Source organism: Megascapheus bottae, chromosome 25 (genome assembly GCF_031878675.1).
Source record: "Megascapheus bottae isolate mThoBot1 chromosome 25, mThoBot2.hap1, whole genome shotgun sequence".
In the NCBI taxonomy this organism is placed as follows: domain Eukaryota; kingdom Metazoa; phylum Chordata; class Mammalia; order Rodentia; family Geomyidae; genus Megascapheus; species Megascapheus bottae.
In genome coordinates, this window is record NC_143533.1 from 24,268,043 (window position 1) to 24,293,326 (window position 25,284).

The 25,284-nt window shown below is 38.7% G+C and overlaps 1 protein-coding gene across 4 annotated transcripts in view; it reads left to right on the forward strand.

Moving 5' to 3' along the window:
* Positions 1-25,284, forward strand: part of Meis2 (Meis homeobox 2) — a 378,408-nt gene that overhangs the window by 34,130 nt on the left and 318,994 nt on the right. Inside the window, exon 3 of one of the 4 annotated variants that reach the window (XM_090318635.1) lies at positions 17,045-17,206. The exons of the other annotated variants lie outside the window; for them this stretch is intronic. The gene's annotated coding sequence lies outside the window, so the exon portion shown is untranslated. The remainder of the gene's footprint in view (positions 1-17,044; positions 17,207-25,284) is intronic. 4 annotated transcript variants of the gene reach the window in all.

Genomic DNA, 25,284 nt, shown 5'->3' on the forward strand with positions numbered 1-25,284 from the left:
ATAATTATGATAATATCCTTAAAGAATAGCATTCAACCTTTCTTCTATGTTAGCCTTATTAAGCTGGGAAAACACAAATATATCCTTATCCGTCATTTGTGGCTACCGTACATTATTTGAAAGTGTAAAGAACTTATTATTGCATCAAAACCAGAACTGATTAATAAAAAAAACTACTATAAGGTTTTGAAACAAAGTTTTTTCAAATTCGGAAAAATTTCAAGAAACTCTTTTCCAGAAATACTTTATGTTAATGTTGTCTCCTGTTGCAAACCACTTGACAGTATTGAATGTAGGCTATTATGCAAATCTATAATGTTAAGAGGAGACTGATTGATCTTTTTCAAGGAACTGACCTTCTAAGTCATTGGGAGATTTCATTGAGGAGATTACCTTTCTGAAGTAAAAATACTTGACATTCTAAAGGCTGGTGCCGAGAAGAAGGCAATGAAGACTGACACAGCTATCTCAGCATGGTCCTAGCTGAAATATAGAGATACAGTTTGGTCATCCATAGTTTATTACAGGAAGAATACAAAAGGGAAGGCCTTGATCGAAGGATATTACATACATATATTACAACAATATCACAGTGAGATCCTTTACAAATAACATGTGCTAATTTTAAAATATTACAGTCTGTGGAAGTAGAGGCAAGGCTCAAGTGGTAGAATGCCAGCCTTGAGTGAAAGAGCCAAGAGAGAGCATGAAGGCCTGAGTTGTAGCCACAGTACCCACAAACAACAATTAAAAGAGACAATCACAGCCTGTGTGCTTTTCCTTTCTGTCTCCTTGAAGGTCGGCAACTTCCTAGGATGCTGTGGTTCTCCTAGTCTCTCTGAACCTTACCAAAAGGAGTTTTGGAAGCAAGGTCTTAAATACCTTCACTTTTCCACTGTCACATCTCTTAGTTGAGCAGTGTTTCCTTGTGTGATAGCTAGAGTAAGTATGTGCCTCTGTTTGCCCACGACACTGCTGGTTTGTGCATATCATCCTCCTATAATGAACACATCTTTTCCTACGTTAGAAGATCAAAATCGTGTAGTCTAACTGCTCACAAGCATTACCTCACATGTTGAGTCCAAGAACTCCAGGAACTTCCTGGAGGGAAAAAGTGGCTATGATTTAGTGTAACAATAAGGAAGCTGAGGTATTATTATTATTATTATTATTATTATTATTAATTTTTGTCCTGAGGTTTAAATTCAGGGCCGGGGTACTGTCCCTGAGCTGCTTTGTGTTCAAGGCTAGCACTCTACCACTTGAGCCACGGATCTACTTCTGGCTTTTTTCTGTTTATGTGGTGTTGGGGAATGGAACCCAGGGTTTCATGCATGCAGGCAGTCTACCACAGGCCACATTCCCAGCCTGGAAGCTGAACATCTTGAGAGAGATGCTCATTGCTAGTAGGGAGTAAATGGCAGAAGCTGTATCAGGGCTCTCCACTCCTTTTGTAAGATTCCTCACTGCATACTCATAGAGCAGACTCTTGGGCAGGTCAGGTACTGCTGTTCAGCACAATGCTTCCATTTTGACAGCATATTTCTGTATTCAACATAGGTTTAGTTGTTCATGTGATTATCCCAAGATTGTAGTTAAATGACTGGGTGGTGGGTGGAGAGTTGGTGTTCCTTGTACATGTTTATTGTGAGTGACCTCCTCCAGTGCCATCGCTCATTAACTGGCAGGACACATTGCTCACTCTTCTGACAGGAGCACCTCTGTGAGTGAGGAGTCTCTGTAGAGACATCCGAGGTTCCACCCAATAGTCTCAGGAACACCAAGATTTCTGGCAGCCGCTCTAACGTCCAAACTCATATCCTTGGCGTGCTGATCCTGCTCTCTGCCTTCCATCCCCAGTTTGTGACACATATTGTCATGCCAGAAAATTCCAAACTCAAAATTAGTTCACGGAGTACTGTCTTACACACTGACAGGCTTACATCTTAGGATCTTGCATCCCCTCAGATTTTGCCTTTTCTGCTCCATCTTACAAGCCTGTATCATCATAATTTACAACTACCACAGGAAAATCAGATATTAAACAATAATTCAGTTATTTTGGATTTGTCTAGGAGGAGATTTTTTAATTTGCTGATATTTTAGGACTGATAATAGTTGCCAGAGTGGGGAGAGTAAATAATGAAAGGGTGACATCGATCAAGATACATTGTACATAACCTGATCTCTTGAATGATAACCTTTTTGTGCAACTAGTTAGAGATAATTTTAAAAATAACAGCACAGCTTACAAGAAGAAAGAGTGCAAAAATAATTTGTTACGAAACAAGTAGATGCATTTGAAAAGAAAAAAGCATTTAATTACATTTTAGTATATTTGTAGTGATTCATGATGGCTATTTACATCAAATGATTTTTCTAATATTAAATATTAAATCCATTTAAATGCAATAAGTTGTATGGAGAATTTTCATCTTTATTTCACAGTCATGCTACTTAAAATTCACCATTAGATCTAATAAGAAATTATATTGAAATTACTCTGTACATTGAAATGAAGCATAAATCAATTATTGAAGCAAGGAATTTTTTCATCATTATAATGATTATCAGAATAAATTTAATTCTTCAATGCTGCCTAATGATACCTTCAATAACAAAAATTTGCATAGACTTAATTTTTATGGGGACCTCTTTAAATGTGTTTATAATGTCTTTTTTCAGGAAAAACAATATTTTAAAGAATTCTCATGTAGTATTGGATTGCTCTCCATGCCAGATTCACTTATCTCTAATTCCCTAGAAACAGTGATTACATTTAGCCTAAGTACACTGTATTCTCACCCATTTAACATCTAGTACTCCACCAAACACTAGGTTAGGCTGGTAAAACCAATCAATTCATGGAACTGACATTATAGTAAGTATGTATGCCAGTGGCTTCCTTAAGTGTGATGTCAGTTTACTTTCAGAATGAAGTTTGGAAAATTTTCTTTTGGAATTACATGAAAATTCCTGTAGTCAGGCATGAAATCCAGACACCCAGGCAGTGCCATCTGCTTGAACTTCTCATCTGCTGTGGAAAATAAACAGGGAAAATATGAAAATCTAGACAAGTTTTCCTGATTATATCCCTGTGCAAATTAATTCAATTATGTGATCACCACCATTTTTATTACCATTATGCTGAGAACTTGGGAAGAGCTTTGCTTTTGCATTGGCTTATTAGTCTTCACAAGGATCTTCCTTGTTTTCTTGGTGCAAGTGTGTCCTAGTTTGATTAGCACCTTTCCCAGGGACTTAGATGGTGGTATTTTTTATTACCTCTCCCACACACAGATTACTAAATGAATAGATATGTGACCCTCAGACTTTCTGAACATTGATCTGCATATAAAGCCTGAAATTCATCAGAACTGTGGTATTTGTTAAGTAACTACATGCATTCAAGGGCTTCTTAGCAGTATAACACAAGCATTGCTTATGGAGGTGGCAATCAGAAGGGTAGACATTGAACCTCCTGCAGAAGTGAATATGCTCCCTCCAAGGCTAGAGTGGGACCCTTGTAATCCTGATCCTGGAGGAAGCCAGCTGATCAGTTATGAAGGGAGTAACTCCTAATAGAGGAGACACTAATAACCGAGAATGAATTAACAGACAGATAGCTGAGGTAGAATTGATCATGTTATCACTTTGGTGTAGAAAACTTACTGGTGAACTTGGCTATTGGGAGTATAAAGATGACATTGGTGTCATTTTAATATGGTATCAAGGAAAAGGTTTATAACATTTATGCAAGATGAATTGCAGATTTTTTACTTATACTTGGAGAATCAGAAACTCAGGCAAATCAAAAACTGGAACCACTAAATACAAAAGTATTTAGTGACTTTGTTTTTATATCCATCATAGTGAGCTCTCAATATATGACTTGAGGACATGAAAAAAACAACACAACATATGCTTTCGTGTTTCTTTTTCCACTTAGAACCTAGCAAAGCAAATCCAGTCCAGTACACTGAGATTAAACTAGACAGTCTCATTAGGCCAGAATCTAAGTGTGTTCTGCCACTAAGCCAGGCAGGCATCTAAGCCAGGTTCTGCCATTAACTCGCCAACGGACTTAAGCAATGAAATATGTGAGTGATAATTTACCAAACTCTGTTTCTTTCTCTTCTTCCATTTTCGTCCAAGATCACATTCATTTTTCCTGAAAAAGGTAAAGTATTTCATTGAATTATCTGAGTGCATTGAAAGAATAGGGCTTGTGCGAGGGTGCTTATCTGCACCAAGTCTGTCCTATAGAGAAAAATCCTGAGGCATGGCACTGCCAGGATGTTTGGAGCCAGCAGTGTTATAAAAATAATATGAGATTCATAGCTTAGTGTTTTCTAGTTTCAGCTACCTGAAGTCCATCAGTTTTCCATCTGTCTCTGTCACTCAAGGTCGTGATGGGAAGCTCTTGTTTTCTTTCCACACAGTATTTTTCTCAATGCACAGAGTATCATAGGTACTATGACCAGAGTTTGTTGAACTCTTTAGGCATTGTTTATGATTTAAACAGAAGTCAGCAATGACTTGTCACCTATGACCTATAGAACTCTTCTATGTTTCTCGGTTGCTGTTTAGCTTTGGACCTAGAGTGACAATGGCAGAGAAGGATGTTGAATTCATATAGCCTCTCAGTAATACTTATATGTTTATCTGGTTTGTTGAGTTAGCATGTGTTTTAGATGCCATTGGATCAAACTTCTACCAAAAACAGGAATCTTTCCTCTGATTTCCTGGAGGTCAGGTATCTACGAGTAGACTATATTATCTCAAGTAAAGAATATTGTTTTGGCTTAAGTTCCCTCTTGCACTCCGTTCCTTTACTCTCTTTCTTCTGCTCTGTAGGCTTCGTTGAATCTATATGGTATATCATATATGAACAAGGCATAGGGTTAGGCCACAAGCTCATAATAATACCTTGGAACTGTTATGGATAAATGGATTCATAGAATGTTCACTCCTCCTCCCTCCCAAATGAAACATGCAACAAGGAATTCTGATTCCTAACTATGATCTTATCACTTGAAGACTAGGTAATATTTTGGTAATAATGAATATATGTTATAGTGTCTGTCACACGATTGATTTGAGTTTCTGTGTGCGGGGCTTGAACTTTGTAACCTGAGCTCTTGGTTAACTTTTTTGCTCAAGCCTGTGTCTCTACCACGTGAGCCATATCTCCTCTTACTTTTTTCTCCTTTCTCAGTCATAGAATTGTCACTTGCACTGTTGCTTCTCAAACCTGTTCAACCTTACAATTCTGGTAGTTCACGATTAGGAAACTAAAACCAAGTAAAACCAATAACTTGCATACAATCTAAGCATTGTATACTTCCTAGAATAATATTGATTCTGTCATTTTCTAAATGTCAGCATGAAAGCTATGCTCCTGAATCAGGCTTTGTGTTTAGCTCATCACATTGGTCTTCGGTAGTTGTTTTGAGTCTTCACCTCAAGGACTTAGATTTTGTTCCTTTCTATTAATATTGCCCATTGTTTATTTGGACATTTCAAAAATGTTTATGTTTACCTAGATTTTGATAATTTTGTTAGTATATTTATAAGGGATTCTATCGGTGTGTCTTACATTTATTTGGTCTTAATCTCTTAAACTAATCTTTTTAATCATCACAGCTTTCTTCTAGCTCAATTTGTCCAGATTTCCTAAATTAGACTTCACAGATCAACTCTGCTGCAAGATTTTGAGCTCTAGCTCTGATAAAGCTTACAGACTATGACAAGCGATACATACAAATGCATGTGGAAAATTGTGAAGTATAGTCGACTCTAAAATGTTTATATTTGCGATTTAATTTGCTAGCTTGGGGGATATGGACATTGTGATGCATTTTACAGTTTGGTCTGAGGATGAAGGGGTTTGTGGGGATCAGTCCACTCCAATAGGGAAATTACTAGTAAGAAAAGATGTTGCTTAAAATTTTCACTGTAAACTGTAGTATGTTTATTGATTTCCTGGTTGCAACAGTTTGAAGGCAAAACTTCCACATCCTTCTATTCTGAAATATCTCATGTGAAAGCTAGGAACCTAAAAGGAGCTGCATTGTACACACAGTGAACTCTCATCTTCCTCCTCGTTGGGTGGATGTGGTTTGTACTCACCATTCTACTTCATCTTCATTCCCTGGGAAGTCTGTTCCTCCTTGCAAGCTTAAGTAGGAGCTTGGTCACAGACGTCGTCAGGGAGCAGCAGTATGTGAACAGTCCACATGAGGCATTGCTCACAAACAGAAAAACCATCAGCAACCAGATGGCCAGATGATCACCACCGTGTGCAGTAAAAAGAAAAAGATTTACCCCTTTTGATAGCCAAAGGACACGATGTTTATGAAAAGTATTGTTGTAGGAAACACACTTTTTTTAAGTGAATTTTCTATCACAATATTTTCTGTGATCACTCCTCTGTTTTACATAGAGGTTATTTTTTATAAAAGCATTCTCAGAGACAAGCTGATAAATTCATTTCTTTTTTTTTCATATTCTAGTAGGAAGGGTATTTGTCCTCCACAGAATGTAGCCATTCCTATGTGCAACACTCAGATAGGCAGTACGTTCCATTACGCCCCTTGCACATGAGGAGAAAGAAAGCAGTAAAGATCATGACTAGGTCAGGCTCAGGTATGAGACCACGAAGTGACTTGTACTTTCATAACTCCATAGCTTATGAGATAAGTCTTTCGGAAAAAGCTGCTTGATGTAGCATATATCCTATCAGACAGTTGTGACAGGAGAGGAAACATATCTAAATTAAATCATTGCCATAGCCAAGCCTAGTAGGTACGCTTTGTCAGCGATGACAAAGTTCTCATATGTATTATAAACTCAGGGTTTGGAACTGAACAGGACAACAGATAATGTAATCCACTTCCTCAGTTCTCAGATGCAGCAACCAATCCTCAAAGAAGCTATGTAAATTACCCAGGGTTGGAACAATCAACCCTGACTTACTCTGATGCACAACCCAGTCTCATGACTCTAACTTCATTGCTTAACTGCACCCCCCATCCCCGCCCGTACCCCCCCCCACCCTTGTCTTTTCCATTGTTAAGGAGACAAGACAGTAGTTAGCAAGACCACATCTTAATAAGCTGGGTAGAGCAGCCAGGCCTGTCATCCCAGCTCTGCAGGTTGCACAGGTAGGAAGACCATAATCCTAAACCAGCCCAAGGTGAAAAGGTTGAGACCCTAGAAAGAAACAGGTATAGTTTTCATTTTGTAACACATCTTATTTAACATCCAAGGTATCATCATTTTAATATGCTTTCAGTATAAAAATTACATCACATTCTTTTCTTTGAACTAAATCTTCGGTTACAATGCATTAAAATTTAAGCATGGCACATTTCAAATGCTCAAGTCAGTTGCTCTAAATATTTACATTTATGCTGCCCATCAGAAATGGCATCTAACATGTGTCTTGCTATGACATCAAGACGTACTCAGTCATTTCCTCCTCTGTATCTTCGCATGACCGGTACTGTGCAGCCGGGCCGATGCAGAGCCCGCTGCTGACCTGTGATCTCTGGCCACCACTCTGATGCTTGGCTGTCGCTGTTGCATCATCAGCCTGGTGAATGGAAGGACACCTGATGAAAGCCTGGCCCAGCAGCAGCTGCGGGGGAAGGGCCCATGCAGATGAAGACAGAGCCGCACTAGGCTTATGTGCATTCTCTTCTTCCTCATTTCCCAGGCTATGGACAGGAATTAGTATCACCCACTGACAAGCTTGTCCTCTTTGCAACACATTTCCAACACTGGCAAACAACGGTACTTAATGAGAAGAAACAGGAAGGTGGTTGAGAAGCCTACAAACATAGAACACAGAAGGTGAAAAGTGGGGGAAGATAATTATGCACTTCACACCTGAATGTGGTGGAGAGAGCCAGTTCATAAACTCCATGAGCTCACTCACTTATGCTGCCTGATTGCTATTGATTTTAAAGCCACAGAATTTATTCATGCAATATTAGTATTTTATTTTATTGATGAGAAAATCTAAAGAGGTTGGAGGCTGTTCAAAAACTTAAGCGTTTGAGTTTACTATGCCGTTCATTGATTTAACTTTCTTAAATATTATGTTTTTATAAACGACTTTGTGCATACTCATATAATAGTGAACAATTCAGAAGCCTCATACTAAAATATGTTAATAAGACATAGGATGTGTTAAAGTGAATACATTTACATCCTATAATGTAAATGTCCATAAGTTATGTTCTCCTATGTCACGTAGCACTCATTTGTACATGCCAAATTATAATGATGCTTTTTTTCCTGATTGGTTATGTTTTTGTCACATGCTCTTTGTTACTGACCATATTATAGGACAAATGAAGAAATGAAAACAATAGACATAGTGCTTGCCTTGAAGAAATACAGAAATTCATTTTTAGGGTGATAAGGCAACAAGAACTGGTATGTGACAAGTCATGCCCAAAGCGAGTGAAACATCACATCAGAGTTATGACAATTGATTTGAGAGAGAGGGATAATAAGTCTGGGATAGGTACCTGAGATAGGGCTCTAGGCCCCAGCAGAACACAGGAAACAAGATAAAAATAAAGGGATTTAGTAATTGTGGGGGTGAAGTTACGAAGACAGTCGCTGGCAGTGATGTGAACAGAGGGCTAGACATGTGCATGCAATAACTGCACTCGCACACTTCTCATAGCTCTGTGTCCCCTAGCCAGGGTCACCTAAGGTGTCGAGCAGAGGGTGAGTGGATGAGGTACCTGTGCACACTGGGATACCAGTTAATCATCAAAAAAGGAAAAAAAAAATCCTGTCATTTTGTTTGCCCATTTCCTTTTCTTCTGGCTTCCCAGAATTCTCTACCTATAGAGTTCAAATGGAGCATGAGGATTAGCATTCACATCCAAATGTAGATACCTAGGTGAGGGAAGGAGCTGAACTTGTGGCTTGAGTGTGATTTTGTTCTCCTGTGGCTTTCATTCTCACCGTTGAACTCTTGCACCCTCTGCCATGGGGAGTGCATTGTGGAGGCCCTCACCACATGCCAGTGCGTGCTATAAGACTTCCTAGCCTCTGGGACTGTGACCAGAAATGCTTCTATCTCATGAAATTACCCAACCTCAGATGTTAGAGTCAACAGAAAAGAGACTGAGACAGGTACCATTCATGGAGCTGAGTGGCACGTTCAAGATGGTGACATTTAAACAAAATGCATATTGGGAACATAGACTCCACCCTCTAATGTTCAAGGAAAATTGCATTGCAAATGCTATCATCGTTTTAGTGTCTGTTTATCTGTGTGACTGTGACTATGCGTTGTGGAAAAGAGGACAGGGGCTTAAAAAGGAAAACTGCAAACAAGTGGGTACTAAAATAAATAAAAATGATCAGAGACTAGTATAGATACTGCTGTGAAGTCTTTCTGATGCAAATTTATACCTAAGTTAGCTCTGCTTTCACCTCAGAACAACAAAAAAAGAAAGATTTAGAAAAGAGGCACTGCCACCACAAGCTACAGAATCCATTGTTTCTAGGGAAAAATTCATTTACATCAAATATCTGCAGCTGTCAGGGCATACAAAGACGTTGAAGGCATTTGTTTGGAGCTAATACTGTACTTTCTATTTATATTCTAATAAGTCGTCCACCCCCTTATGATTCTTTGTGAACCTACTCAAGTTTTGGCTCCACTGTCCTTTTATTTTTTTCCCCCTGAGACACACTTGTAATCTTTACAGACTTGTTCTGAGAGCAAAGGAATGGATGGTTAAAGAAAGAATGAGATATTATGAGATGATGGGCTTGTTGCTTTCCTCACAGGGAATCTGTGCCCAGACTCATGTAAAACTGGAGAGCTGGAGCACTGTGAGAGTTCTGGACTGGATCATACCTGGTAAAGATCAGAAAGCATGGTTCTCGCCTGCCCTTCCCTGTAGATGAATTCTATTAGCAGTTTCACGTTCTTTTCATCGAGAAGACTTTTTTTTAATCACCTGTGTTTAGAGTGATAGATGGTCTTTTAAAAAGTCTAATGTAGAAAGTGGACACAAAGCCATACAAGATAACAACAGGAGCAGCAGCAGCGGAGGCAGTGTTGGTGGTAGTAGTGGTAGTAATACTTTAGTAAATATAGGGCTAATAAAAATCTAGTCTTGGCCTATGGGAACCCATGGTCTTAGGGAGTCATGGGCCTCTGGATGTTCTCAAAGTAAAAATATGGAGAAAAACACAAAATTACCAGGTTTCCACATCTTCTAGGACGATAACCTATATCAAAGTATCAGAGTTGGAAGGCTAGGAGGGTACAGATGAAACCCTATAAAGAAGAATGACACCCCTTTTGAGAGTAGGAAAATGGGCTATGACAACTGTTTTTGTTTTTGTTTTTGTTTTGCCAGTTCTGGTCCTTGAACTCAGGGCCTGGGCCCTGACTGTCCTTGGGTTTTCTCAAGGCTAGAGCTCTACCACTTGAGCCACAGCACCGTTTCTGTCTTTTTTTCTACATATGTGTACCGAGGAATCGAACCCAGGTCTTCGTGCATGCTAGGCAAGCACTCTACCACTAGGCCAAATTGCTGGCCTTGACAACAATTTTGACAGCTAATTATTCATAAAGGCCATGGACATCTTAATTCTAAAAACTAAATTTACAATTAGGGAAGGGCCTCTGAGATCGGAGCCACTGTTTTCATTAAGTGGATGAATAAACCCAGACATGCTCAGCCACTTCCTCAAGACGTACAACCTTAATTCCAGTCTAGCTTTTTTTTTTTTTTTCAATCTTCACTGTTTTTATGCACAGCGAACACTGAAAATAGCCTGGACAGGTAAGGTGCTCCAGTTACAAAATCAGAGTGGAGATGTGTGTGTGTGTGTGTGTGTGTGTGTGTGTGTGTGTGTGTGTGTGTGTGTGTGTGTGGATGGCTTCCTCTCCACATCCCATCTGCCAAAGGCCTCTGTATCAATATTTTCCTTCCTCTCCATGGAGGAGAATCCCATTCTACTCACATCCCAGGCACCTAGTGTAATGATTGACAGTAAAGGCTGTGAGCTAGATCTAAGTTTAAGCAGTGCCAGGTGAGAAATGAACATTACAGTTGAAGAATCAGAAAGCACGGATTTGTAAGCTTTATTTTAGGCCATGAAGATGAATTATCTGAATAGTCAAAATGAGACAATTATTTAAGGATGTAGAGTATGATTATAATTTTTATAAATCAGCTTCATTCTCTTTCACCCTGACTTTCTACCAGCCTTTGGCTACACTGGCTTTATTACTTTTTAATTATTTTATGTCAGTCCTGGGGCTTGAACCTCAGGACCTGGGCAGTGTCCCTGACATTTTATTCCTAAGGCTCTACCTCTTAGAGACAGCACAACACCATTTCTAGCATTTTGGTAGTTAACTGGCATATTATGGACTTTCCTGTCCAGGCTGTCTTTGAACTGTGATCTACAGACCTCAGCCTCCAGAATAGCTAGAATTACAGGCTTAAGCCACCAATGCCAGGCTGCGTTTGCTTTCTAACTTTTATGTTGCACTACTTCCTCAAAGTTTGTATTCTCTTCAGAGCAAAAGTTAACAGCAGACTGTATGTATGACACCATCTTCTAATTTGTCCCTGTTTGTTGCTTTAACAACCTTTGACTTGCCTTTGCATTTCCACCACCATCATCTCTCCATAGTAACAGGGACTTAATAGAGAATCCTTTTGCTCCACTGTTTGCTGTTACAAATCCCATTGTTTTGTTGTTATCTTAAAGAAAGTAATGATCTTTAAAGATTTGTAATGATAATGTTTTGACATGGTAATTTAGTATGGCAATGTGGTCTCCATAATCTTTCAGTGACATTGTTTTACCATTGTCTTGACATTATAAAATCGTTTCTCTAAACTTACAGTTTGCCATTGCCTTGACATTGTAATATAGTCTCTATGGATTTGCATTAAAGTTTGTTTTGTCATTGTCTTGAAATCATAATGTCCTCTCCGTGGACTTCTCTTCACATGTATCATCCTTTCCCAGAGTTTTGCATACCCTCCCCATTAGGAGAACAATGTATACTGTTCACTTCCCATCCAGGGAACTGGGAATGATTGTTCATAGCTTCTACTTAAAGTATCACATCTCATCAGTACCTATTTTCAGGCTCTTTTATTTCTCAAGTCTCCCCAATTCTCGTTCCTGATGCAGGGCTTTTACCAAGAAGCAAAGTGGACAAATTCCCATTAGGTAAAATCTACCTGCACATTTTTCATTTTGCATATTAAACTCACTCACTCTAAAAGCATTAAAGTGGAGCAGACCATGAGGGAGCCTGGATTTCTCTAACCCATAATAGGAAACTATTTTGTAAAGTTATTCTACCTAGTACAACAGCATAGTAGAGTACTTAGAAGAGAAAATCCTGATATTTTCTCATTCAGCCAGGACCTTTGCAAATTCTCTTCTTTGTAATTTCAGGACTTCGGATGCTCAGTAGTGTAGATAGTGTCCCTTCTAGCATTTTCCTTATCCTTATACCTTCTAAAAGCAGTAAACCTGTGGAATATCCATATTTCTCCCCCTTTTCACCCACATGCTTTAGTGGTATTACTTGTCTTTGTCACAAAACACCTGCATAAATAAGCAAGTCCCATCTAGTTGGATAATGAGACTACTCCAGGAAAAGGCAATCTTTTCTTTGGAGGCCTTGGAGGAAAGATGCAGAAATAAATAACTAGGTTTCTACTGGTTGGAAAAAGGAAGAATTCTGCCTGGTGGTCACCAGTTCTGACCACAGGAATACAAAGAGCAAGCTCATAGCACTTAGTAAACTTAAACATTGTGTTAGGAGCACTTCCAAGTGCTTTATGTACACAAGCTCAGCACTACTTCCTTGTGTGTTGCTTAACTTCTACTTACTGCCCTTCTTCTTGGATTAGTAAGCCTAGAGTCACTGGTTAAGGGAACATAACTGTGTCATTATGGCAGTGAGATTTAAACCCAGTATGTTTGAACAACAGACAAAAGGTTCTTACTTCATAGGTTGCTTAAAGGAAATTTCCTTAACTTCTGAGATGTATGTTTTCCTTCAATTATGAATGTTAATAAAGTAGAATAAAAAGATGTCAGCTATACCCAAGGCTTTGGAACCAAGAGAAAGGACAAGTATTTCCTATCACATCACATTTGCTGCCTGTATTTCAAAATAATATTTATGCTTATTGCTATTTTAAAATTGCAATCATTATTGGACCTGCCTCTGTAGCTGGCTATTTAAAATCTTGGAGAAGCACATATGTTATTTTATAATAATTTAGTTTCTCTAGTATTCTCATTATTGTAACTATATTGCATAGAGTTCCTTCCATAAATTTAAAACATACCCCCATTGCAATTTTAAAGCAATCAGTATGTGTTTAATTTAAATAAAATTTTAAGGGAAAATTTTTTATCTTTCTCCTGTTACAACTAATAGTAGGCTTTGAAAACATTAAAATAAATATGCTATTATTAAAAATTAAAAGAAGCACCTGCAACTGACATACACACACACACACACACACACACACACACACACACACACACACACTTTTTTCTTTTGCCAGTCCTGGGCTTGAGCTCAGGGCCTGAGCACTGTCCTTGGACTTTCTCAAGGCTAGAGCTCTACTACTTGAGCCTCAGCACCATTCTGGCTTTTTATTTTGCATGTATGTGGTACCGAGGAATGGAACCCGGGCCTTTGTGCATGCTAGGCAAGCACTCTACCACTAGGCCAAACTCCTGGCCTTTTTTTAAAATGCTAGAATAAAACAAAGTATCAGGGTTCTCCGATCATGACATTTCTGCTTTGCTAAAAGATAGGTCCCACTGAATGGTCAGGGGTTTCTCTTAAATACGGACCAGCTCCTGCAGGGCTCTGGCAGCATCTAGTCACAGGTATGGGCTATGGGAAGCGTTCCCTGCAAAGGAGGAAGAGCCTGGTTTTGAAGTGATGTTGTGTAGATTCTTCTCAGACTTGCTAGCTGAGCAATCCAGGTCCACTTGCTGAGCCATAGATTACTCTCTTGATAGTAGAATTCCAGAAGGAGCTGAGCTGCCATACTTGGTGCCTGATTCTGAACAAGTCCTCTTCCCTTTCTTGGACTCTTTCCCTTCTCTTTTCTCATTGTGCTGAGGAAGAGAGTTTGAAATAGGAAGAAAGAGGCAGATAGGGCGGGAATGTGTGGTACTGGTGTCGTGATGGACAGGCGAAGACCTGACTCAGAATATTTGGATCCCTCCCTCCACATGTCATCCTTGCCTAACAACGTCTCTTTCGGTATGTGTGAGAGTGATGGACAGGTGTCTCAGGTTCCATAGTAATGACACACAGAGGTCACGCAGGAGCCCTCGACAGCTGATATAGCCAAGAGAAGAATCTTACAGTGTCGTGCCTGGGGCACAGCTTTCTAAAACTTACCTTCAGGTTTTCTGAATTACTTAGTCATTACTTTATGCATTGATTATTTTATTTAGATGGTAAGGCCATCTAGTTCAACAATTCCTGTCCCTTTCGTACATTTTGGACTGTTGATTCTTCTACAGATTTTATTCTAATCAATTCATATATTCAAGAAAATGCATTGATCATCTACAACGTGGATCATGGTGAGAGCAATGACAAATGGGAAAACACTTAAATGGCACTATTTTACATAGTACCAGACTATGTAAATGTCTATGTAAATAACATGTTTGATCTTTGTATCAACTTTATGATCTCTGATTTTTTAAGTGAGGAAACAACACAGAGAGGTTTCCAGTGTCACTCAGCCAGGGTTGAGTGGAGTAGAAATAAAACGGATGCAATCTGATCTACAGTCTCTGCTCTAGCCACTAAATGATGTTCCCTCTCACCACAGACAAGATGTGTATTATACCGTCCTTTAGAGGAGCTTTTGTGGGACAGCTGCATCCTAACAACAGTGAAGAAATAAGATTTGCAGTGTCCTGAATATTCTCCTGATTGTGTTTTATCTCTCTTTTTCAGTGGCTTTGAAAACAGATGGAGCAGATGCGAGTATCTTTATTCTATACATAATTCTATACTCTGAATTTTGAAGTACTGAGAAATATACTGAAAGTTGAGCTCAACTTGCAATTAATTTCTCAATTAGAAGTTTAGATCTCAACTTGTAATTTCAAAAGCACTAAAACAATCATTTTATATCATAGGTGTTTTCTTCTAGAATTCTACACAGGGCTCTTAGGAGCACCAAATAGAGAGGAAACTCTTTGTAAATTCCAAGGAACTATTGCCTCTAAGGCACATTAGAGATGGGACTCTGCCTTCCCATACAGGGTCTTCCTGGCAGTTCTCCCAGACCACTGTATGACTGGGGTCCTCTTCTGATAAGACACCATGGTGCCATTCAAACCCACGACTAGTTCCAGTTTCAAGTGTGAAGGACAAACCCCATCGCGCAGTCTGCCCATGACGAGAAGAAATGAAGGGTAGAAGCCTCTGGGCTGCAGCGGCTTCTGCAGATTTCCAGTACCAGTAATAACAGTCCTCTTGGGCTTTTCCTATCCACCTTGACGTGTCTTCCTCCATGCTCCATCCCATCTCTTTACCCGTTTCCTGTTTGTGATGCTGGCCACTCCACACTCACTGTGTCACAGAATTCATCCAGCATTTTCTTGATGAACACTGCTTTTTGGCCTTGATTTGGTGATCAGTCCGATTTTTCTCAGGAATGAGATGACACCAGTGCTTTTGGAAGCTCAGGGAGCCGAGTTTCTGTTGTCACTTAATGTGCAGTATCTGTCTGTATACTGCGGTCTTCCTAGAGAGATTTGGTTCTGAGAATCTGAAATGTCATTAATGTAGGTAAACACTTAAAATGCAGTTGAGACTTCACTGACCTGCTTCTGAGGCTAGAGTTCGTCTTGACCTTGTAGAGAGTTTTCATGGTGTCACCTCTTTGCTTTGCAAGTCTAAAATCTGAGTCTCAATGTATACAAACTTAGGGATATTCAGAAAACAACTGGTGGTGTAAGAGGGAATCCTTGTACATATCTGGCATGTTGTAGTTTCCTGGTATTACTTTCTTCTTGTACTTTTTTGCTCTTGATTTTTTGTCTTAGAGACTCAAGATTCATTTTTCTATCACAGATGATGTCAGGTGGAGCCTTGGTTCAATATTTTCAAAAACTACATTATTAAACCACAGCTCTAATCATTTAAAGAATTGAAGAATGAATGCTTTCCATTGTTTACTAAAATGTCCAAAAGTTTATCAGCTTGTAAAAGCCTGGGCATTTGCCCTGTGGGGACACGAGAAGCAGAATTGTTCCCAACTTTGAACATTTATCACAACTTTCACAACAAACATTAACAGGCTCTTAAAACCTATTCGTTATAATCACAACAGTTTTAGGCTGGGAGTTGGTGGTAGAGTTCTTGCCCTTCATATGCTTGAAGCCCTGGGTTCGATTCCTCTACCAGAAAAACAGAAAAAGCCAGAAGTGGTGTTGTGGCTCAAGTGGTAGAGCACCAGCCTTGAGAAAGCCCACGGGCAGTGCCCAAGCTCTGAGATTATGCCCTAAGACTGGCAAAAACAAAAACAAAACAAATACCCCATATCACACCAGTTTTATGCAAAGACTGTTTTATAGGATTTTGGCTCTTACATGTTTCTTATTTAAAAAAAATAATACTCAAGACTCTAATGCCAGGCTTATCATTAATTATTGAATGGGGAAAAACTTAAAAGCAATTGTCCATTTAATATATAAAATTAGTAAATGACGATTATTTAAATAATAAATGCTCATGTGTAAAGTATTGAGTGGTAATGATTGCTTCTAAAAATACTCATGTAATAGAGGAGCTCTGTGTGTAAGATGTTTGTGTTCTGTGTTGATTTGCATTCTGTACTATTCTGTTTTACATGCATGGAATTGTCAGTATATCAACTTAGAGGAAAGAATCAGTCAAAAACCACTAGACAGATGTGAAAATTGAATGTTTCCAGTAAGTTATAATGTAAAAGGAAATCCTGGTACATTGCAGGGCTAGATACAAGAGCAGACACTGTGAAGATGAGGGCTGCAACTGTAGCAACATGGGAACTTGCAGTTATAAAATTTCAGGAGGATAAGGATGAGTAAGAGCAGAAGAATTTCCCCTAATGATTCAGATGTTAGAGACTAAATCTTTTACCTGCTGTCTCATGTAAGTAACAATGGCCAGGTAGAGAAGGTATGTTGTATTCATCTGGTCATACTCTGCTAATTCATATACATCCCAGGGTTACTTTGATAAAAGCAGTGCTGTTCTCAGGAGCTTCATCTGTGTATTCTTTGGGAGAGTATGTGTGACTAAAAGCTTTTCTCATCTTCCATTGCCTTGTATTTGCATAAATCTGAGCATGAATGGCCATGGTGATTTAAGAAATAAGTGCTAACTAATATTTGTATAATTATAATATACTTGGCAAACAACTTTTCCATATATCCTCTTGTTGACTCACCCCAATGTTGTTGTGTGGAGATTATTAATGTAACACCAAATTCCATAGATGTACTTATAAAATTTGATTAGGAGACTTGGCCATAATTATATCTGGGGCACATGGCTTTCTTTATAAAAGATCTTAAACTTTTAATTCACTTTATTTCACACGGTGCTTTTGAAAGTTTCACATTATGGCTCACAGTAGTGCATACTTGCAGATTTTTAAATTAATTAATTAATTAACTAATTAATTATTGCCAGTCCTAGGGCTTGAACTCAGAGCATGGGAGTTGACCCTGGGCCTCTTTGTGCTCAACATTAGCACTCTACCAGTTGATCCACAGTACCACTTCTGGCTTTTCTTTGAGTAGTTTATTGGAGATAAAGAGTCTCATGCGGACTCTTTCTGCCCAGGCTGGCTTCAAACCATAGTCCTCAGATTTCAGCCTCCTGAGTAGCTATGATTACAGGAGTGAGCCATGGGCACCTGGCTTAAACTTGTTGATTCTATAAAAATCATTTTCCTTTTCTCTTTCATTTATGTACTTACTCCATGTAGTAAAGGTACTTCCATGTTTTCATGGCTTCTTTTGTCTTGCTGAAGTCTCACAACTGACAATGGATAGTGAAACTTTGGACTGAAACTTCTTAAGAATTAAGAAGCATACTATGCATGGGCCACAAGTTCAAACTCCAGCATTAGAAAACATTTATAAGAAAAAACGATTGAGAGGCTGATGGTTCCATATCTAATAAGAAGTAGAATTGTCCTGGTTCTTGAAAATTAGGCATGGAGATATTACTAGAGAAGAGAATCATTCTGGTGAAGGGACCATGCCAACCAAATATGGTAGGGTATATTTCCCATCAAAGCAGGAGTGTGGTATTAGAGGGATGCACAAGTAAATTAAATTTGAATCAGTTGATGGAAAACTTTAATTTGTCTTTTGGAAAGTTTGGGATATGAGGAGATCCTGAAGATGAGTGATAACATAGTTTTGTAATTTTTCATTATTTAGCTCCTTATTTTTTTATCTTAGGGAGAGATTGCAATCAAGGAGTAAGTCTGGAGATTATGAGAAATAATATAGGCAAAACCAAAAAAGATACCATATAGGAAAATAATACTGAAATTATGAATTCGGTGTTGCCCATAAAATAAAACTAAAGTGATTTTTTTTATTTTGCTAATGAGAATATCTGGATGATTGGAAAGATAAGATTTGGGTTTGTGCTGTGTTTCTAGTAAGCTGTTAGAAACAATGGAGGATCATGAATGTGAGGACTGACACTGCAAAGCCTGAGGTGCTGGGCTCTTGAGAGCTCAGTCCTACCTACCAGCTTATCTTTCTTTAGCTCCAGAGATCCCAAACTCCTCACCACATGCAATGCAGTGTCCTCTGGCCTATCCTACAAACTGACCTCTCATCAGAGAACACTTACTCCACCTCTGGTGCCCAGACGGCCTCTGAGGGTTCTTCTCCATTAGCCCACTGGATAGCTGTTTCACCTGTCAGCACGTGTGGGTCTGGTGCACCATTCACCCCAGTATGCCAAAGTGAGTCCGTTCTCTTGCACCAAAATCAGTAGTCATCCTTGTCTTCATGTTCCTAGAATCGCTCATATTTTTAAGGACTCCAGTGTATTTTATGAACATCCTGAGCGGCCTCATGAATAACCCTAGATTAGTTTATTCTAGGGTATAGTTAAGGCATAGTAATTAAAGAAGCTATATCTAACTTACTTGCTTCCTGATCACTGAATGACGCAGCAAGGGTATAATTACAGCACAGTGTATTTCTGAGCCACAGTTTTGAACATAGAATGCCTTTCTCAAGGTATGGGGAATAAGCTGTGTAGAGATCTAAAGAAGCCCGGGTTGTTATATGTTAGATGAGTACAGTGGTTCTCATGTCTAAACTGTGCTTATTCTCCATACCTTGTTGCCTTCTTAATCAGTCACCCTGGCATCCCTTGCTCCAGGGGGATTATTTCATGTCCAAGTCACTGGGCACCCCTGTTTCTTCATTCACTAGTCTCTCCCGTGACCTAATTGGGCAGCTGAGCACATGCTGCTGCCCTGCCTCTGCTTCTTCCCCTAGATGGAGATGCATTGTATTGCTAATATGGCCAAAAATAGGTGGGGGAAGGCTCTGGGGGGGAGGGTGCATTTCCCTCTTCATTGCTTATATGGCACTTACTTTCATCAGACAAAGTTGGGATATGCAAAAATCCAGATATTGTTGTAAAGACACCCTGCAGAGAAACAAAAGAATATGTTTAAAGAAGAACACATTCTATGTTATCTCTCATCTCTTTTGCTGTTCTTTTGTTATCTCATATTGTCACAATATCTCACTTTGTTATCTGATATATTGGATACATTTGTATTTGGTTACTTGAAATTGGACAGGGAAGGGGGGAAAACCAAGAGGAGGGGTTGGGGGGAGGGTAATGGGGACCAAGACATGTGGAAGGGTATCAATGTATGTGAATTAATGCACCTTCTATCTGGCAAATATCATGTAACCCTTCTATTAAATACAATAAAAAATATTTAAAAAGAAAAGAAGAACACATTCAGGGACAAAAACGTGAGAAAGGGGTATCCGTGTGTGAGAAGTAATGCATCTTCTACCTGGTGAATGTAACCCCTCTAGACATCACCCCTACAATAAAAAAATGCAATTGTAAGAAAAGGAGAACAGTCGATTGCAGAGGAAGTTCATAAAATCTTTACTGACTTCCCAGTGCCCATAAGGAGCATGAGGGTGAGTCACCACAGTAGAAGGAAAACTCCATGATTACCTCACTCTGCTGGGCCTTCCAGGATATATGAGTGATATATGAATAGTTTTTGTTAAGTGGAAAATAGAGATTTTGTATCATTTTTATTTGATTTTGTTTATGCCAAGCTCACAGCTTTCCAAATGAATAGTAATAGGTTAGATAAAGATTATGTGCAAATTTTAGAAAGGGAACACAGAGTTAGCATGAACCATCAAATTGCATATTCTTCAGGAGAAAGAACTTCAGTATCTAGAATACAAAGCGAAATGGAGTAAAGGGGTGTCCCAAGTAGTAGAGTACCTACCTAACAAGCACAGAGCCAAGTTTAAGCCAATCTTGAAGAGATCATGTAGTTTTTTTCCATATTTCTACAGCAGGTTGATACCACCAGCTCAACCCTGAGCATGTTGTAGCAGCTTGGCTTGTTCCTCTGTTACATTGTACTTTGGTTACTGTTCTATACCCTGCAGACTCTCCCCTTTTGGACAGCAGTCATTTTTCCTGTTAGTCATTTTGGGTACATAGAAACAGGTCTGTCTTCAATTAGTTAAATATCCCTGGGAAAAAGAGTTTTTGGCAAAACTTTTATTTGGATCTTTTATTGCTGGGATTGTACTCAATCCCAAATACTGATGTCAGAAGTAGAAAGACAAATTGTACATTTGTGTGAAACTTGCAAGCCTCCGGGCCATGTCCTTTAATCAGTTCTGTGTCCTTATAGAACTACCAATGGTCTCCCCAACTCTGTAGCTCCACAAAAGCAGTGCCCAAAATAGGTGTGCTGAAGGACACCTTTTGTTCCCTCTCTTTCTCCTCATTCACTGCCTGATCACTGGGTAGGAGAGATGAGGGGCAGAAGACAAGATGAAACAAACTTCCTCTCCATCCTGCACCAGGTCAGCTTGCTTTTAGCATCCTGGAGTGGGTTCCTGTGGCCACCTAGCGACTCAGGCCCCTCCGAAGCCCAACCGTGTAGCCTGATCTCTGAAAGCAGAGCATTGTTTGTTTACCCTGGAGTTTCTTGCAGAAGAGGGAGAATGGCTTAATTTCGCAGCTTTAACTTGACCATCACAAATAAAACACAAAAAATTGCTGCAGGGATGCTTTGGTTTCCTTTTCTTGTTTAACAGTTAGAGGATTGTAAGCGTGGCTATTTCCTCTTATTTAAACATCCAAATTGGTTTTGAGTTGCTTCGTGGTTTTATTTTTATTCATTTTTTTTTCTTTTGGCAACTAGTCCTATTAGTGTCTTAGCTATGCTACAGTGCAGTTCGGCTGTCCTGGCTACAGGCTGGGACCCCCAGCCTCTCTGACTGGTTGTGTCATAGCAGATCATTTAGGTCAACTTTGCAAAACATCAACCCAGTAGGATTGTAAAGAAAATCAAATATTGAAGTACACCAGAATATCAGTAAAACACTGGAAAAGTTCCAGTGGAGACCCTTCTACAAACTACCTGACCAGTGCAATCCAACAATCATTCAGAAATAAGAAATGCTCGGAGCCAAGAGAGGCTAAAGGAAAAGTGACACATAGATGGGGTCCCTTGAAGTGCTTCTTGGATAGAAATGGACACTGTTTGAAACCCCAAAATGAAGAGTAATCTCAATGTAGTATTAATTTTGGTTTAATGTTCATAACAAACAGGGCAAAGGAATATAGGATAGGAGCAGTAGGGAAAATGGGGGTCAGGGTGTATGAGAACTTTCCATACTATTAAAGTTTTGGGTGAATCTAAAACTAAAGTCTCAAGTGGTAGAGCTCTAGCCTTCAGAAAATCCAAGGACAGTGCTCAGGCCCTGAGTTCAAACCCAGGACTGGCAAAAAAAAAATAGACTTTAGTGGTGCTGTGGCTCAAGTGGCAGACCACTAGCCTTGAGTAAAAAGATTTTTCTGTTGAGATTAGGTTTTCTAAACCTTATTTTTTTTTCTTTTTTTCTTTTTTTTTTTTTTTGCCAGTTTGAGGGCTTGAACCCAATGCCTGAGCACTGTCCTTGGCTTTCTCAAGGTTAGAGCTCTACCACTTCAGCCATAGCACCATTTCCAGCTTTTTTCTATGTATGTGGTACCAAGAAATTAAACCCAGGTCTTTGTGCATGCTAGGCAAGCACTCTACCACTAGGCCAAACTCCCGGCCCCTAAAGTCTATTTTTAAAACCAAATAAGGTAACATGCATAAAGCTCATAGTTGGTACTCCATAACGCAGCAGCTTTTCTAGGCAGTGGGCAAAATAAACTCTTCCCTGTCTCCTGTGGCTTCCCTGCTCCTGTGTTCCAGGGAGACGGGCATTGTCACTTGCAGGCTGACAAAGGTGAGCATAGCCGCACTTGTTTTCAGTGAGTTTGGACTCTCTTAAGACAGTGAAAATTGTGACTGAGATTACTTCCTACTACATGTGCAATGGATTTTTTTTTTCAAGTTCTGACTCAAATCCCTGGGCACACTTATAACAGTTAAATGTATCTTAACTACCCGTGTAAATTCCTTTTGCTCTCTTGTAAGAGACTGTGGCCTTCTAGGAATTTTTTTTCTTTCTTTCTTTTTTTTTTTTTGCCAGTCCTAGGCTTAGACGCAAGGCCTGAGCACTGTCCTTGGGTTTTTCTTGAGACTAGAGCTCTACCAATTGAGCCACAGCACCACTTCTGGCTTTTTTCTATGTATGTGGTACCAAGGAATCAAACCCGGGTCTTTGTGCATTCTAGGCAAGCACTCTACCACTAGGCCAAACTCCCAGCCCCTCTAGGAATATTTTTAAATTATGAATGAAACCCACATAAAAAAGATTTCTAAGACTCCCTCCCAGAAATATAATGTGTAAGCTGTTCACACATGTAGAATTTCTGTCTTTTTCTATCCATGTATATATGTGTATCTGTCCATATACTTCTACAGAAATTTTATACTTTTTCTTGAGTTATTAGAAAATGGCTATTTCACTGCAAACTCATATTTATAGAAACTTATAGTGCAACAGTTAAATAACTAGAAAACTTCAATTTTTGGTTTAATTTAATCATTTTTGAGTTTTTTGATTATAAATGAAAACAAAGAAATGAAATGGTTTTCTTATAAGTCATACAGATTTTGAACTGAAAATTTGCTTTGTCAACCTAAAGAATCTCGACCACATTACAGGGATTGACTGCTACGTTAGGAACCCCTGAACTTGCTCATATGGACCAGTGCCCTTATCTGTATGCTACACTGTGATATAAAATTAAGGCTTAAGATACCTGAATCCCTAATTTTCTGTATACTCTCCTCCACCAAAAACTTAAGCATCTTTGTCTTGATTCAGGCAGAGGGCTACTCAGTAGTTGTGTGAATTCCCATGCAGTGGGGTTTGGGTTTCAGTGAGTCTCTGTCCAGGGTTTAAGGTTGCATAGCTGCATTAAAACATTTGAAAACATTTCCCAATCAGTCTTTAAGTGCTTTCATTTTCTCAAGTACAAAATGAGCATAATTGAATATTTACTACATCTTAGAGAAGTGTGCTGCTTTTGGAACGCTGAAACAGGAGGCTCAGGTTGAAAGATTAAGAAATTGAGTGTACAGAGTGTCTTTCTTTATTTTGATCCAAATATATAATATTTAGGATACTGTAATATTTAGGATACTGCACATTGTACAAAATACCTCACTAAGCACTAGATAGACCCATCCAGAATCAAATCACCCACTCTATTAGCATGTAAGCAGAGTATGGGGGAAATTAATAGTATAGACAATTATGGGATTCTATCTTATTCCTTAAAACAAATGTCTTTCTTATTTATGCCACTGTTTTAATAGTATCATTTAAGTAAATATTCATTTTTTTATTAAACATAAATGGAAGGTAGTGTTAAAAAAAAGAACCAAAAGCAAAATCCTGATCCTTGAAACATTCTACCCTTTTTAGCCTTCCAGAGAAGAATTCGCATAGACAAATTCCAGAATTTAATTAATGTTTATTTTCAAGAAAGTCTTCCTTGTAGTTGTTGTGTTGCAGAATTTAGTATTTTTCCCCCTGTAAATCTCTTCCCGCAGTTAGCATTTCTTTGCGCTTTTTCTTTGTACTTGTTCTTTGCACTTGAATTGTAATGGCCATTACAATTACATAAAAATATTTTTGATTCTGAATTGCTTAGTGAGACACAGGATTGGTGAGTAAAAACAAACTGGTGATTTTAATATGCTCAATAAGTTAAACCGACTCTAAAATTCTAAAAGAAGAAAAAGGTAACCTGCTCTCTGATCTTGTGTGGCCTTTGTTACTTCAACCGTAATATCTGTGAGCTGCTTGTCAGTAATTCTTTTAATGAGATTATTGTGTTTTTTTTCTTTTAGAAATGTAACTGTCAAGCCTTTTACATTTGTTCCTGCTAATATTTCCCCAGGCCTTTATTAAAGAGATTTAGAGATTTCTTAAATCCACAGTCCTGTCCCACTTTGATATTGACTTCTAATAAAATAATAAATTAGATTTTATTATTTGCCTTATCCTTACAAATGAACAAATAAAAACATGTTTACCGAATAAGCTTTCCAAAGCCAAAATCTTATGCTTCTCTTTTTCAAGTATTGTGATTGCTTTAAATCAACATCTACTTGACATTGAATTAGTTGACCATTATAACATTATAATGTTTTCTAAACGTGAGACTTTTCATAATTAGAAAGAAAGCACTGCAGTTCAGGGGCCTTACAAAGAAAACATTCAAATGCTAACAAATTAGTTAAATATTTTCCCAACAAGCACTTGCTTACTTTTGGTAGATTTGTCTGAAAAAAAAAAAACATGCTAAATTGCAAGATGCTCTTTTCCAATTCTGACTCAGTTGAGTAGATCCGTTTAGCTAAGTCGTTTGAGACGTATGATTTAGAAATATTTTCAAACATCTTCAACATAACTACAGAATAATCAGATGCTCATCATTTAGAATGAAATGCTAAACTGTTTGGAAATATTCTCCAAAACCAGCAAAAATCACAAGGCAGTTGATTTGGCTCTTGGGGTCTTCCT